This window comes from Palaemon carinicauda, chromosome 12 (genome assembly GCF_036898095.1).
Source record: "Palaemon carinicauda isolate YSFRI2023 chromosome 12, ASM3689809v2, whole genome shotgun sequence".
Lineage (NCBI taxonomy): Eukaryota > Metazoa > Arthropoda > Malacostraca > Decapoda > Palaemonidae > Palaemon > Palaemon carinicauda.
This window is the reverse complement of record NC_090736.1, coordinates 136,320,887-136,335,886: the sequence shown is the minus strand read 5'-3', so window position 1 is coordinate 136,335,886 and position 15,000 is coordinate 136,320,887.

The window sequence follows — 15,000 nt, the reverse complement described above, 5'->3', positions numbered from 1 at the left end:
ACAGAGTAATGAAAAACTTTAACTTCCTCATTCCTGTTTTCCTGAGGCTAAACTAACTAGTTTAGCTTTTCGACCTCGTGAGATTAAAAGTCTGTTGATGGACCTTGATGCTTATGGAGGTGTAGACCCAAATGGTATTTTTTCCTTTGTTTTATAAAGACAGCAAATTTCTTAGCTCCAAAGTTATCTGTTATTTTGCGCAAGTTAGCAAGAAGAGGAGCTTTTAGCACTTGTTGGAGAATTGGTAATGTTACTCGTCTATGTAAATGTGTTTGTGGTAGCTCAAGTCCCATTGATTACTGCCCAATTTCCATAACTTCCATATTATCTAAAGTTTTTGAACATCTTCAGGCAAAATGTCTTAATAGGTTCGCTGAAGGTAATCATCTACTCTCTAGTTTGCAATTTGGTTTTCGTAAAGGCCTTGGAGCATGTGATGCCCTTCTTACAATCTCCAATGCTGTACAGAAATCCCTTGATTGTGGTCAGGAAGTTCATATGATTGGCCTTGATTTTAGTGCTGCCTTTGACAGTGTTAATCATGAGGTCCTTGTTTTCAAACTTAAACAGTTGGCAGTGAGTGAGTCGTTTCTTAGCATTATTATTGATTTTTTAAGTAATAGATCTCAAAGAGTTGTTGTTGATGGGCACCATAGTGAGTATAGGAATGTGATATCCGGCGTTCCACAGGGTAGTGTTCTTGGCCCATTACTTTTCATACTATATACACATGATATGTGGTTTGACCTAGAAAACAAGCCTGTTGCATATGCAGATGATGCTACTCTCTTTGCATCAATTCCATTCCCTGAATGTAGATCTGGAGTTGGTGAATCCCTAAATAGAGATTTAGCTAAAATTAGTGCATGGTGCAAATTATGGGGTATGAAGTTGAATCCTAACAAAACTCAAAGTATGATTGTAAGTAGGTCAAGGACGGTGGCTCCTCAACATCCGGTTCTCAGTATTGATAATGTTTTTTTAAATTTATATGACTTTTAAAATTTTTGGTGTGCTTCTCGACAGCAAATTTACTTTTAAGAAACACATTGGGTCTGTCTTCTTCAATTGCACAAAAAAATTGACTTATTGAGAAAGTCTTACAAGATTTTTGGTGATCAATCTATTCTGAAGAAGTGTTTTAATTCTTTCATTCTACCTTGTTTTGAGTATTGTTCTCCTGTCTGGTGTTCAGCTGCTGATTCTCATCTTAATTTGTTGGACAGAAACTTACGTCTATTAAATTTCTTATTCCTGATCCAGATATTAATCTTTGGCACCATCGTTCCATTAGTTCATTATGCATGTTGCATAAGATTTTTCATAACTCTGACCATCCTTTACATTCAGATCTTCCTGGACAATTCCATCCTGTTCGTAATACTAGGCAGGCAGTTAATTCTAATAGCCAGGCCTTTTCCATCATAAGGTTCAATACTACACAGTATTCTAAAAGTTTTATTCCATCTGTTACCAAGTTATGGAATGATCTTCCTAATCGGGTAGTTGAATAAGTAGAAGTTCAAAAGTTCAAAGTTGGAGCAAATGTTTTTATGTTGACCAGGCTGACATGAGTCTTTCTATAGTTTATATGACATATATGTTTTTGACGTTGTTATTAGTTTATATAGGACATATCTGTTTTGACGGTGTTACTGTTTTTTTAGAATGATATATTGTTAATTTATTCTCATCATTTATCTATTTCCTTTTTTTCATTGGGCTATTTTTCCCCGTTGGAGCCCTTGGGCTTATAGCATCTTGCTTTTCCAACTAGGGTTGTAGCTTGACTAGTAATAATAATAATAATAATAATAATAATAATAATAATAAAAATAATAATAATAACATCTGTAATATATGACAAGATTATTTTTTCCATATAAAAGCCAATATTGTATGTCTTTAGTCCTGTGAAACAGTACTACACAGGGGTTATGAAGTAACTAGTTTCCACCAATAATCACTGACTTCAGCAAAATGTAAAATTACTTTCCCTGTCAAGATATGCCCAAAACCATTATTACCTTAGCACTATCTTTGAAACAGTACCACACAGTGCTTGTGCATAAAGTATTTTGTATCAATAATCACTGACTTTAGCAAAAATCCAATATCCATGAAACTGTCAAGTAGCAAAACTTTCATTCTTCATAAGGAATAGCATAAGATACATTTATGGTCATATCATATATGCATACTATAAAAATTGTTATTTATTGCTCTGCAAATGATCTGCCTCACATCATCATAATCTACTATGTTTGGAAAGCCAGCAATATGTGCTGCTCGTCGGACTCGGTCGGAGAGAGAAGCCTTTGTCTTTAGAACGGCCCCTCTTTACCTTTTTGTAGAATAATATTTTCTTGTTCATGAACTAAGAAAAATGAAAAACTAGGAATTTTTCGTATTCATCGAGAGAGAATCTTATAACACCCTAGAAAATAAACAATTAACCCTAAAGACATCCAAATTCCCCTAGATTTTGGCCTTTTTAGGATCCCCCTAGGCTCAACCCTAAACACCACCTGATTCCCCTAAAATGGGGTATTTTCCCCTAAAGTGGACGGCGAGGGACAATCCAGACTGAGTCACAGCATCTGGCCCTCAGGATAACTTGAAGTCCGTGAGAATTAGGTTTTTGATAAAGTTTTGAAAACAAGCTGTCATTAGGAATACTAATGAATACTGAAAAATATATATTCAAACAGAGTCTCTGTTAAGGCAGAGATTCTGAATGAATAAAATCTTTCTTTATATATTAATACTTTTCGAGAGGGAATCTTCAAGTCCGTGAGAGTCAGCAGACGAAATGGACCCCCTCTACTACTGTCCAGATAAACATGCATTTCTTGTCACCTGTGTGTGTGTGTGTGCGTATAGGTCTAATAAAAACAAATTTCTTATCTAATTTTCTGAAAGTCATTGTAAATATATCAATAAATGAATAAACAATGGGAAAAAAATCCTGACACATATCGATTGAAAATAATAATAATAATAATAATAATAATAATAATAATAATAATAATAATAATAATAATAATAATAAAAACAATAATAGTAATAATAATAATAATAATAATAATAAATGAAAGAATGAAAGATATATATAATGATACAATTGAAAATTTATTGAAATTAAATATTTAAGAAAAAAAATATATGGTGCTACTTTAGATTCCCATACATTTATTTTAATGATAAACAATTAATTTAAACATATCCTAGGAAAGACTGAAATAGATTAGGAAGAAAAATAAAAATAGTATCATAAATTTCAATACATTTATTCTAGCGATACACACTTCGTACATCTTCTAAGAATGACACAAAGAAATCATTGGAATTTTTTCTCGTGACCTTCCAGCAAAAAAATATCAAGATGAGACTGGAATAATTGACGACCAACACCTCTCATATTCTCTTCAGGATCACCGTTTTAGCGTTCAACCACGATCTCTCAATTGCCTGTGTGTGTGTGTGTGTGTGTGTGTGTGTGTGTCACTGGATTCACAAAATGTTGTTCCTATCATCTTTGCTCGTCGCTGATGAGAAACTATGGCGGTACACACCTGTAGACCCATGTTGAACCATTCAGTTACAGTACTGGTAGATTTTCCTGTGAGAGGCGTTACTGTGGACATTTGTATATCGAACACAAGCATAAATATTAATTTTCACACAGGCTCAGGTTGCAGTGCAATTTGTTGCTTATGTTTATGTAATGGGAAAATTCATTTCCTGTACGAACAGACCGTGTAGCTTGACCAAGGTCTATATATAACTGGACCGTGAGCTTGACAAGTTGACAACCCTTTTCGAGGACAACGTAACGCGGGCTTGAATTCTCCTCCTCCTCCTCGCTTACGCTTTCTTTTTTTTCTTGCATAACAGAACCACATTTATGGCATGGATCTGTTTCTTGAACTGAGTGCTGTTTCTTCTGTCAGAATGACTCTTCTATAAAATTCCTTCTGCAACATTTTGAAGTTCCCTCAATCGATATATGAGCGGGGAGAGAGTCACGTGGTAGACCTCAGGTTTCATGTGGGTAGGCCTACTTATGGCGGTAGATCTCACGCTGAGGTTGCACCAAATATATATATATATATATATATATATATATATATATATATATATATATATATATATATATATATATATATATATATATATATATATATATATATATATACCAAAGGCACTTCCCTCAATTTTGGGGGGTAGCCGACATCAACAATGAAACAAAACAAAAAGGGGACCTCTACTCTCTACGTTCCTCCCAGCCTAACCAGGGACTCAACCGAGTTCAGCTGGTACTGCTAGGGTGCCACAGCCCAACCTCCCACATTTCCACCACAGATGAAGCTTCATAATGCTGAATCCCCTACTGCTGCTACCTCCTCGGTCATCTAAGGCACCGGAGGAAGCAGCAGGGCCTACCGGAACTGCGTCACAGTCGCTCGCCATTCATTCCTATTTATATATATATATATATATATATATATATATATATATATATATATATATATATATATATATGTATTATATAATATATATATATATATATATATATATATATATATATATATTATATATATATATATATATATATATATATATATATTCTGCTTTGAAATGCATTTCGTGTTGTGATAGAAAAGGCAATACTTTCAAGATTCATATTACTTTGAATGATAAGTTGCAAGTACGTGTGTCCAATTGCTTGCAATCAGTTACTTTACAACATGTTTCCGTATGCTAAAGTATATTCAAGTCACACCTACATTAGAAGAGAAAGGCAGGGAAAATAACCCAGTGAAGAAAGGAAACAAGGAAAAATTAAATATTTCAAGAACAGTAACATTAAAATACATATTTCGTACATAAACTATAAAAACGTTAACAAAACAAGAAGAGAAATTATATAGAATAGTGTGCCCGAGTGTACCCTCAAGTAAGAGAACTATAACCCTAGACAGTGGAAGACCATGGTACAGAGGATATGGCACTACCTAAGACTAGAGAACAATGGTTTGATTTTAGAGTGTCCTCCTAGAAGAGCTGTTTACAATAGCTAAAAGAGTTTCTTCTACTTTACCAAGAGGAAAGGAGCCACTGAACAATTATAAATGAACGAGAGAGGCACTCAGTACAGAGCATACCTTCGCCACGCCAAGCAACCTTATTTTCCTCTGAACTCCAAGGCGTGTTTTTAATTCGATGTATTTTCTTCAAAATCTATTGTGTTTATCCTTGGGTCATGCACCACATGTTCACCAAGTTTCGTTTGAATAGATTCACTAGTTTTTGATAAAATATATAGGAGAAGGACACTCCAAAATCAAACCATTGTTCTCTATTCTTGGGTAGTGCCATAGCCTCTGTACCATGGTCTTACACTGCCTTGGGTTAGAGTTCTCTTGCTTGAGGGTACACTCGGGCACACTTTTCTATCTAGTTCCTCTTCCTCTTGTTCTGTTAAAGTTTTTAAGTTTAAATAGGAAATATTTATTCTGATATTATTACTATTCCTAAAATATTTTATTTTTCCTTATTTCCTTTCCTCACTGGGCTATTTTCCCTGTTGGGGCCCCTGTGCTTATAGCATCCTGCTTTTCCAACTAGGGTTGTAGCTTAGCATTTAATAATGATAATGATAATATTACCACATAGAATATCACGCTATCATATTCATTTATTACTATCTTAGAATTACATAATTCACGTGTGTGTGTGTGTGTGTGTGTGTGTGTGTGTTCGGAGATGGACGAGAGTGGCCGGAAGTTCCTGAACCGATTACGGTTGATGGCGTTTCAATTTCAGCTGTCACAATCTGTAGCCTACTAATTTTTTGAATGTGTAAATGTCCCTTTTTTATTGCGATACCAATTATAATACATTTCACGTTTTGCATATGGCTTCTGTAATAGGTTTTAACCCTGGATAGGTACGGTCCTCGGACACCCCTTTAAGGGTATACTCGGACGCGAACGACCCCGACGCCAAAAAAAATTCTTGAAAAATCAGTTTTTGCAGTAACCTCCTTTTTTCTTTTGCCAAAAAAAACTTCAATGAATGCTTAAAACAACTGTAAAGATAAATACTACTCATCTGCAGAAAAACTATTTATTATAAATATTTTAAAAAATTAAGTAGAAAAAAAAAGACCGACATAAAAATTCATAAAAAAAAAGTTTATACATATATACACAAATCCTTTTAGGAATTGATTCTTGAATGTTTAGGACACATCTTGATGTATTTTGGATGAAGTCAGACCCATGGAGGTGAAGATCTGAAATGAGAAAAAAAGGGTAACTTTTTTTGGCCAAAAAAAATTGTCCAAATTTCATGAATTTTTTTGGGTACCCAAATGAAATAGGAAGTGGCTAATTTTTTTAGGGAATAAACATATGTTATCCTAAAATAGAAATATGTAAAAAAATCTTCATTATTTTGTAAATTACATTTATATCAGGGGCTATATCTAAAGGTAATTTTTTGAGTACTTGGAAATTTCGTAAATAAATACATATATTTAATATATAATATGATATTTATGCAGGTAAAAATATACCAAGATATCACAAATTCTATAGGGAACAAGAATATATATAGATAGGGCAGCTTACGCTTCGGATATGTCCACAAAATGGCCGCCAACCACACTGACTCAGACTCCCTAATCTGCCACTTGAAATGTAGGAAGGGTATGTCAATTTCAAGGTGTTATTTACTAATCTAATTATTATTGGATATGAATAAAAATTGTATGGTGGGTTCTGGATAATTGTCGATTATTTTACGACTATAAAATTAAAATTCTGACCCAAAAAATTTTTTTTGAAGGGAAATAAAATCGAAAAAAAAAATGTAAAACAATATTTTAGCTAAAAAAATTTGATGATATTCAATCAAAAAAAAAGTAAACAAAATTTTCCGACAAATAAACATCTAGAGGAATCATTACTCTGTGATAGTTCCTTAGTACGTAGTAATTTTGAAAGAATTGGGAAAAAACGAAAAAAGGGCAATCACCGGAAAATCGAACACATACCTATATATACGCCATATCTGGCTAAAAAAAAGATAGGCATGGGTAGCCAGATCATCTAGAAACACTTTCCAACACTATAAAAATATAAGTTTTGCGACACTACTTGCCAATTCCTTACGGTAACATGACTAAGCAAAAAAATGCAAAACAAATAAAAAGGGGCACTCGTGGAAAAATGGCCATTCTAATATACGGCATTTCAGAAAAAAAAAATTTCAGCCACGTGCTAGGCAAACCATCAAGGCATATTTTCCGACAAATAAACATATAAATGAAATATTACTCTGTGATAGTTCCTTAGTACGTAGTAATTTTGAAAGAAATGAGAAAAAACGAAAAAATGGCAATCACAGGAAAATCGAACACATACTTATATATACACCATATCTGGCTAAAAAAAAATAGGCATGGGTAGCCAGATCATCTAGAAACACTTTCCAACACTATAAAAATATAAGTTTTGCGACACTACTTGCCAATTCCTTACGGTAACATGACTAAGCAAAAAAATGCAAAACAAATAAAAAGGGGCACTCGCGGAAAAATGGCTAACATTCTAATATACGGCATTTCAGAAAAAAAAAGATTCAGCCACGTGCTAGGCAAACCATCAAGGCACATTTTCCGACAAATAAACATCTAAATGAATCATTACTCTGTGATAGTTCCTTAGTACGTAGTAATTTTGAAAGAAATGGGAAAAAACGAAAAAATGGCAATCACAGGAAAATCGAACACATACTTATATATACGCCATATCTGGCTAAAAAAAAAATAGGCATGGGTTGCCAGATCATCTAGAAACACTTTCCAACACTATAAAAATATAAGTTTTGCGACACTACTTGCCAATTCCTTACGGTAACATGACTAAGCAAAAAAATGCAAAACAAATAAAAAGGGGCACTCGCGGAAAAATGCCCAACATTCTAATATACGGCATCTCAGATAAAAAAAAAAAGACATGCACGTGTTAGCCCAACCATCAAGGCACACTTTCTAACACATAAACATGAAAAAAAAATCAATAATATACGGCAATTCCTTACTACGTAGTAATTTTTACAAATATTGAAAAAAAAACAGAAATTGGTAACCGCAGTTAAATACCCAATATACCAATAACTACGTCGTATCTGACAAAAACAAAGTCATGCATGGGTAGCCAGATCATCTAGACACACTTTCCAACACTAAACAAGCAAAAGTTTTACGACACTATTTCGCAATATCTTACGGAAAAATGACTTGGCAAAAAAATTAAAAAAAATTAAAAAGGGACACTCGCGGTAAAATGCCCGACATTCTAATATACGACATCTCAGATAAAAAAAAAGACATGCACGTGTTAGCCCAACCATCAAGGCACACTTTCTAACACATAAACATGAAAAAAAAATGAATAATATACGGCAATTCCTTACTACGTAGTAATTTTTACAAATATTGAAAAAAAAACAGAAATTGGTAACCGCAGTTAAATACCCAATATACCAATAACTACGTCGTATCTGACAAAAACAAAGTCATGCATGGGTAGCCAGATCATCTAGACACACTTTCCAACACTAAACAAGCAAAAGTTTTACGACACTATTCGGCAATATCTTACGGAAAAATGACTTGGCAAAAAAATGAAAAAAAATGAAAAAGGGGCACTCGCGGTAAAATGGTCCTCGTGGTGATGAACGACATTTTAACTAAAAAAAAAAACATGCACATGGTAGCCAAACAATCCACCAAGACTTTCCACAACTGATAACCTATACAAGTTGCACCATTCTACGACAATTTCATAATACGTAATAACTTTGATAATTATGCAAACTACCTCAGAAGGGTAAACTCGGACGCGAACGACCCCGACGCGTCTCAGAAATCGGGGAAGGAGTACAGCTACAGCAATGCACATCTGGACACTACTAGAGCGTGTAGGGGAGACACCTCCTGCAGGTCGATCACCCACAAATTCAGTCACGGGGGTGAGTCACGTGAGAAAAACCTGTTTTTTTTTGACGCTCGGGGTCGCAAACGACCCACCGTACCTATCCAGGGTTAAAGGAGACTTAGATGTTAGGTATAGGCCAACGTTTTCGGTGTGTGTACATAAACTGAACATCATCTCGGGAGTTTTGTGATCAAACGATTCAATTTTGGAACGAAACATTCTGGGAAACAATTGATTCAAATATAGAGTTTCGTTGTGATTCGATTTTTTCTTTTCATTTCGTTTTTTAAAAGACTGAGATTGGCCCGATGCACGTATGTAGCGAAGCCATGGTTTTGAAAAGAATTTTCCTTCGTTGTTTTAAAGGTTCAAAAGTTACTCATGAATGGCAGAGGCAAGAGACAGTGACATTGTCCTATCAAGCAGGACAATGCCCTAGAGACTGACCTTATATAACATAAGATCAGCGGCCAAGCTCCCTTTCCCCCCAAGCTACGACCAAGGAGGGCCAGACAATGGCTGCTGGTCCCTCAGCTGGTAGACCTACAGGCTCCCCCAAACACCCCCATCCTTTGCTCACAAGAATTGTGAGGTTGCGGAGACTACAAGAAACTATATATATATATATATATATATATATATATATATATATATATATATATATATATATATATATATATATCTGAGTGGTGATACCTTGACGTAGTGAAAGTCTTTGCCTATCAATATGATCAGCAAAGCTGTAAGGCTACTATTTAGGGCCACCCATACTAGGTTGGTTTGCTGTGAGCGATCAGAATAGTCTCCTACCATCACCAATTTGCAGTTGCCAGCGTGGTGGTGAAAAAGGACATGTCTGAGGCCGTTGTCCTGCAGTGAACTAGAAACGGCTGCATTTGTTGCTTATCGTTTAATCAAATTCATAAATCAAGTTCAAATTGCCTGTTCTTATTTTGTATTTGGAGAGAGAGAGAGAGAGAGAGAGAGAGAGAGAGATTCCATATATTAATCCATCTTCACTGTTATTTCAAAAGCACTCGGACTATAGGGAGCCTCTCTTATGTTCTTCGTCTGAGTTGAGCGATATTCTCATATCATTTCGCCCAAAGGATTACATAGTTTTCCTCGGAATTGAGCGATAGTTTCATATAGTTTCGCCCTTTGGAATGTTGAAGAATGTCGGGTGCTTCGCCGAGTTCTATGACTGAACATTTATGGTTCTGAGCGAAACATTGTGAGAAACAACGTACTGTTCAGGAACTATTTCCCACTGGGATAAGACTTTTCCATTTATTTTCGTCTCCTTCATAGATTTATTCCCTATATTCCCTATAATGCTAAAGCGTAGTTTCTCGTTAGTCTCACTTGTTGCCAAATGTCAATAGAACGTCTACTGCAGTATTAGGGGGATTACATGTGACAGGCGGAAATTTGGCAGCGCTGGAATCATTCGTTTTGTTTAAAATACATATTTCTATATTGTTCATAATGTGTTATTTATTGTTATTTTTATTATATCATCTATATAATGTTCAAATTTATTATAAAATGCAAATTTTCAAATATATTTGAAATTATAGACCTATACAAAGAAAGCAATGACGTAGGCCTAGTTTTACGTATCAAATCCATTCACTTTATCCCAATCGCGCAGTAGACGTATTTGGTGTTCGAATGTGTTCAATTCTAACTTCGACTCTGCATAAGTAGTTATTGTATTTAAAGATATGTGGTTTCAAGAATAGAATAGCCATATTCGAATCAGGTAACTTAGACATACACTAAAATAAAACACAAGTTACTAAAATAAAGTTTTTATTTATAGATTTAAATCTAAATTTTAAAAACGAAGCCAACGCCAAATCAAATCGAATAATTGGACTCGCAGAGGAGAATTTCTCTGACTGTTCTATAGACCCTAATCTCTCTCTCTCTCTCTCTCTCTCTCTCTCTCTCTCTCTCTCTCTCTCTCTCTCTCTCTCTCTCTCTCTCTCTCTTTTGTTTTTTAATAATGCCTTTGACTTCAAACACACCGAGTTCATTCATGGGTACATCAATTTCTTCCTCTGCCTATATATAGGCCCTTTATATATATATATATATATATATATATATATATATATATATATATATATATATATATATATATATATATATATATTTCTCTTTTAGTTTCCTTATTTCCTTTCCTTAGTGGGCTATTTTCCCTGTTGGAGCCCTCGGGCTTATAGCATCCCGCTTTTCCAACTAAGATTGTAGGAATTTTACCCCATGTTTGTGTGTTTGTTTGTGAACAGCTTCATGGCCACAATTTTAACCGTAGAGTAATGAATCTTGCAGGGATTAACTTTTATGTATAAAGCTGGAAATGATTAAATTTTGGAAGGTCAAGGTCAAAAGTCAAGGTCATGGTCAAACAAAATGTCCAATTACACGTAATCAGCCATAAATTTGGACATCATTGTCATAGTGACCTCAAACTTTGTTCATATACATGCTAAGGTCAAAGGTCAAGTAACCTCATGAATGCAGCTAATGACCAGAAATTAAACTTCAATATATTACTGAGTTAAAACTTTGAATATGTGGTAATGTCCCTGACTGGTGATCGCCAGGCTGGGATTCGAGTCCCGCTTAAACTCGTAAGTTCCTTTGGCCACAGCAACCTCACCATCCTTGTGAGCTAAGGATGGGGTGTTTGGGGGAACCTATAGGTCTTATCTGCTGAGTCATTAATAGCCATTACCTGGCACTCATTTGTCTCAGCTTGGGTGGAGAGGGGTCTTGGGCGCTGATCATATGTATATATGGTCAGTCTCTAAGGCATTGTCCTGCTTGATAGAGCAATGTCTCTGTCCCTTGCCTCTGCTATTCATGAGTGGCGTTAAACCTTTAAATATCGTTTTATTCATATATATTCTCTCTTCCTCTCTCTCTCTCTCTCTCTCTCTCTCTCTCTCTCTCTCTCTCTCTCTCTCTCTCTCTCTCTCTCTCTCTCTCTCAAATGCTGGGGTATCGGTCACATCTCACGATACTGTGCTGCCCCTGAAAACTGTGCGTTTTGTGCTGCTGAGCATGACAGTCGGACCTGCCCTCATCACATCCTGTACCACCTACAGTGGTTGACACTGCCTCGGTATCAAGATCACGCTCCTACCTCTGTCTGCACCGGACTCCTCGCACTGGAAATAGCCGAGAGGTTAACAGCCTGGAGTCAACATATGGCATGGCTGTACCAGATGATCACTCACTGCATCCAGCCAGCATGTTGCACAACCACTACCAACACCATCAGTCCCATCCATTGTTACTGTCTCCTCACAAATGTCTACATTTCGCAATGCTGTAGAGTTCCTCAAGTCTTGGTGTGACTTCCTTACATCACGTTTTGAAGTCACTGAATCTCGTTTAGAGAGCATGAACACTCGCATCGACAGTCTTGTAGCTTCCTTTGACAACCTGACTTCTAAATTTGCTTCCAATGCCATCACACTATAATCTCTCATTGGAGCTCGGTAGGTTGTTATTGCATTAGTCACTACACTCACTGAGAAACTCGACTTGCTTGCTACGTAACTTAAGGATGTTACTGACCCCCATGCAAGACCTTTACCTTGTGACACCGCCCTTTCATGCCCGTGTCACCACTGCCTCCACATCTAGTTGCCGTCCTTCTAAAAGACATTGGATTATCAATAAAAGCTTGATATCATCTACTGGGATACCTGTAATATCATAAACTGGGAAAAACTTTCTGCACTCGAGGGATTTGTACACAGTCATTACCCAGACATTATTCTATTTCAAAGGACTTCTGCTGGTAATGCTGAGTTCAAGGAAAAAGCTCCCTCCCTCATTGACTATGTGTTCTATGTCCATCTAGTTAGATATGGCCTCATGGGAGAAATCTATTCAGCATAAACTTCTCCCAAACTCTGGAGATGAAGCCACATATCAGGCATCGTGCTAGTGCCATGACACTAGGTCATTGAACTTCTCAGGCAGAGAGGAAGGCCAGAGATGACAGCCTTGTCTTCATGAGACGACCAAGTCCTGAGACTCTGCACTAACATTAACTATAAAGATAGTTGCTCCACAACATTGTGCCCAAACAGATTGCTGGCACAACTAAATGGAAAGTACCAACCATCAAACAAGCGTCTGTTCCAAGTGGCATCTCATCAACGGGATTGTGATGAAGAAACCCACAATTGAATTCCACCGCAGCCCTACTCAGTACACTCAGGACCTTATTGATGAGTAGCCAAAATAATAATAATAATAATAATAATAATAATAATAATAATAATAATAATAATAATAATAATAATAATAATAATAATAATAATCTGTTTAGCTGATTTAAAAAAAAACAGCGTAATTGTATATATATATATATATATATATATATATATATATATATATATATATATATATATATATATATATATATATATATATATAGACACACAATTAAGCTGTGTTTTTTTTTAAATCAGCTAAACAGATTATTATTATTATTATTATTTGCTAAGCTACAACCCTAGCTGTAAGCCCAGGGGTTCCAACAGGGAAAATAGCCCAGTGAGGAAAAGAAACAAGGAAAACCAAAATATCTTAAGAACTGTAATAACATTAAGATAAGTATTTCCAATGTAAAGTATGAAAAACCTTTAACAAAAGAAAAGGGAGGGAAATAAGATAGAATAGTGTGCCCGAGTGTGCTAGATTTCTGGATTAAAACACTGTAGAGGCAGGCTGCAGGCAAAGACATATCTTGATAAGCTAGGCCTATGCTAAAACATTTTCATAGGAATTTTTTCTTATATATATATATATATATATATATATATATATATATATATATATATATATATATATATATATATATATAAAAAGTATATATATACATTTATATATATATATATATATATATATATATATATATATATATATATATATATATATATATATATATATACTCACAATAAACTAGGCCTATGCTAAAACATTTTCACAGGAATTTTTTCTTATATATATATATATATATATATATATATATATATATATATATATATATATATATATATATATATATATATATATATATATATACACACATACAATTACACTGTTTTTCCGTTTTGAATATCAGTTGAAGATTATTATAAAAGATAATAACACTCGATAAATCTTCTACGTTTTTACATCACATGATTAGAAAAAAATAAAAGAAACTAATCATGTAGTGTGGAGAAATCAGGATTTATTTTTTTTTCTAAAGAAAAAGTATATTCCCTGGTCTACAATACCCCAATAGTTAGTCTAATGTAGTCTATTCATTTTCTTTTCAAGAGAGAAGCAAACTTAAACCATCGAGTAAGTTAAATTTCAAAACTACATAAAAAATCTTGGTTATCCTAATAACCAACATGCAATTCTAAATAAGATTTTCATTCAAGTCTATTAAAGCCTAATTTAACATGAGAATAATATATAAAAAAACATTAATTGCAAAGATACATATACTTTTAATGTTTACTTACTGGTCGATTTCAAAATTATTATAATCTATCAGATGTATTTGTTTTTATCTCATGTGTTATGTGTACAAATATCGATTTAAAATATTTGTATATTTGTATACTAGTGGCTATACACACAGGCTTGTAAACTTTATAATGTCAAAATTTTAAATAAAAGAGAAAAATAAGTCGGTACATTAAGCCTCCCCAATTCATAACGGCTACTTCCGCCAGCCCATTTAAAAACCGGTCCACGCATTTAGGGATTATTATTATTATTATTATTATTATTATTATTATTATTATTATTATTATTATTATTATTTGCTAAGCTACAGCCCTAATTGGAAAAGCAGGATGCTAAAAGCCCAGGGACCCCAACAGGGAAAATAGCCCAGTGAGGAAAGGAAACAAGGAAAATATATTTTAAGAACAGTAACAACATTAAAATAAATATTTCCTAT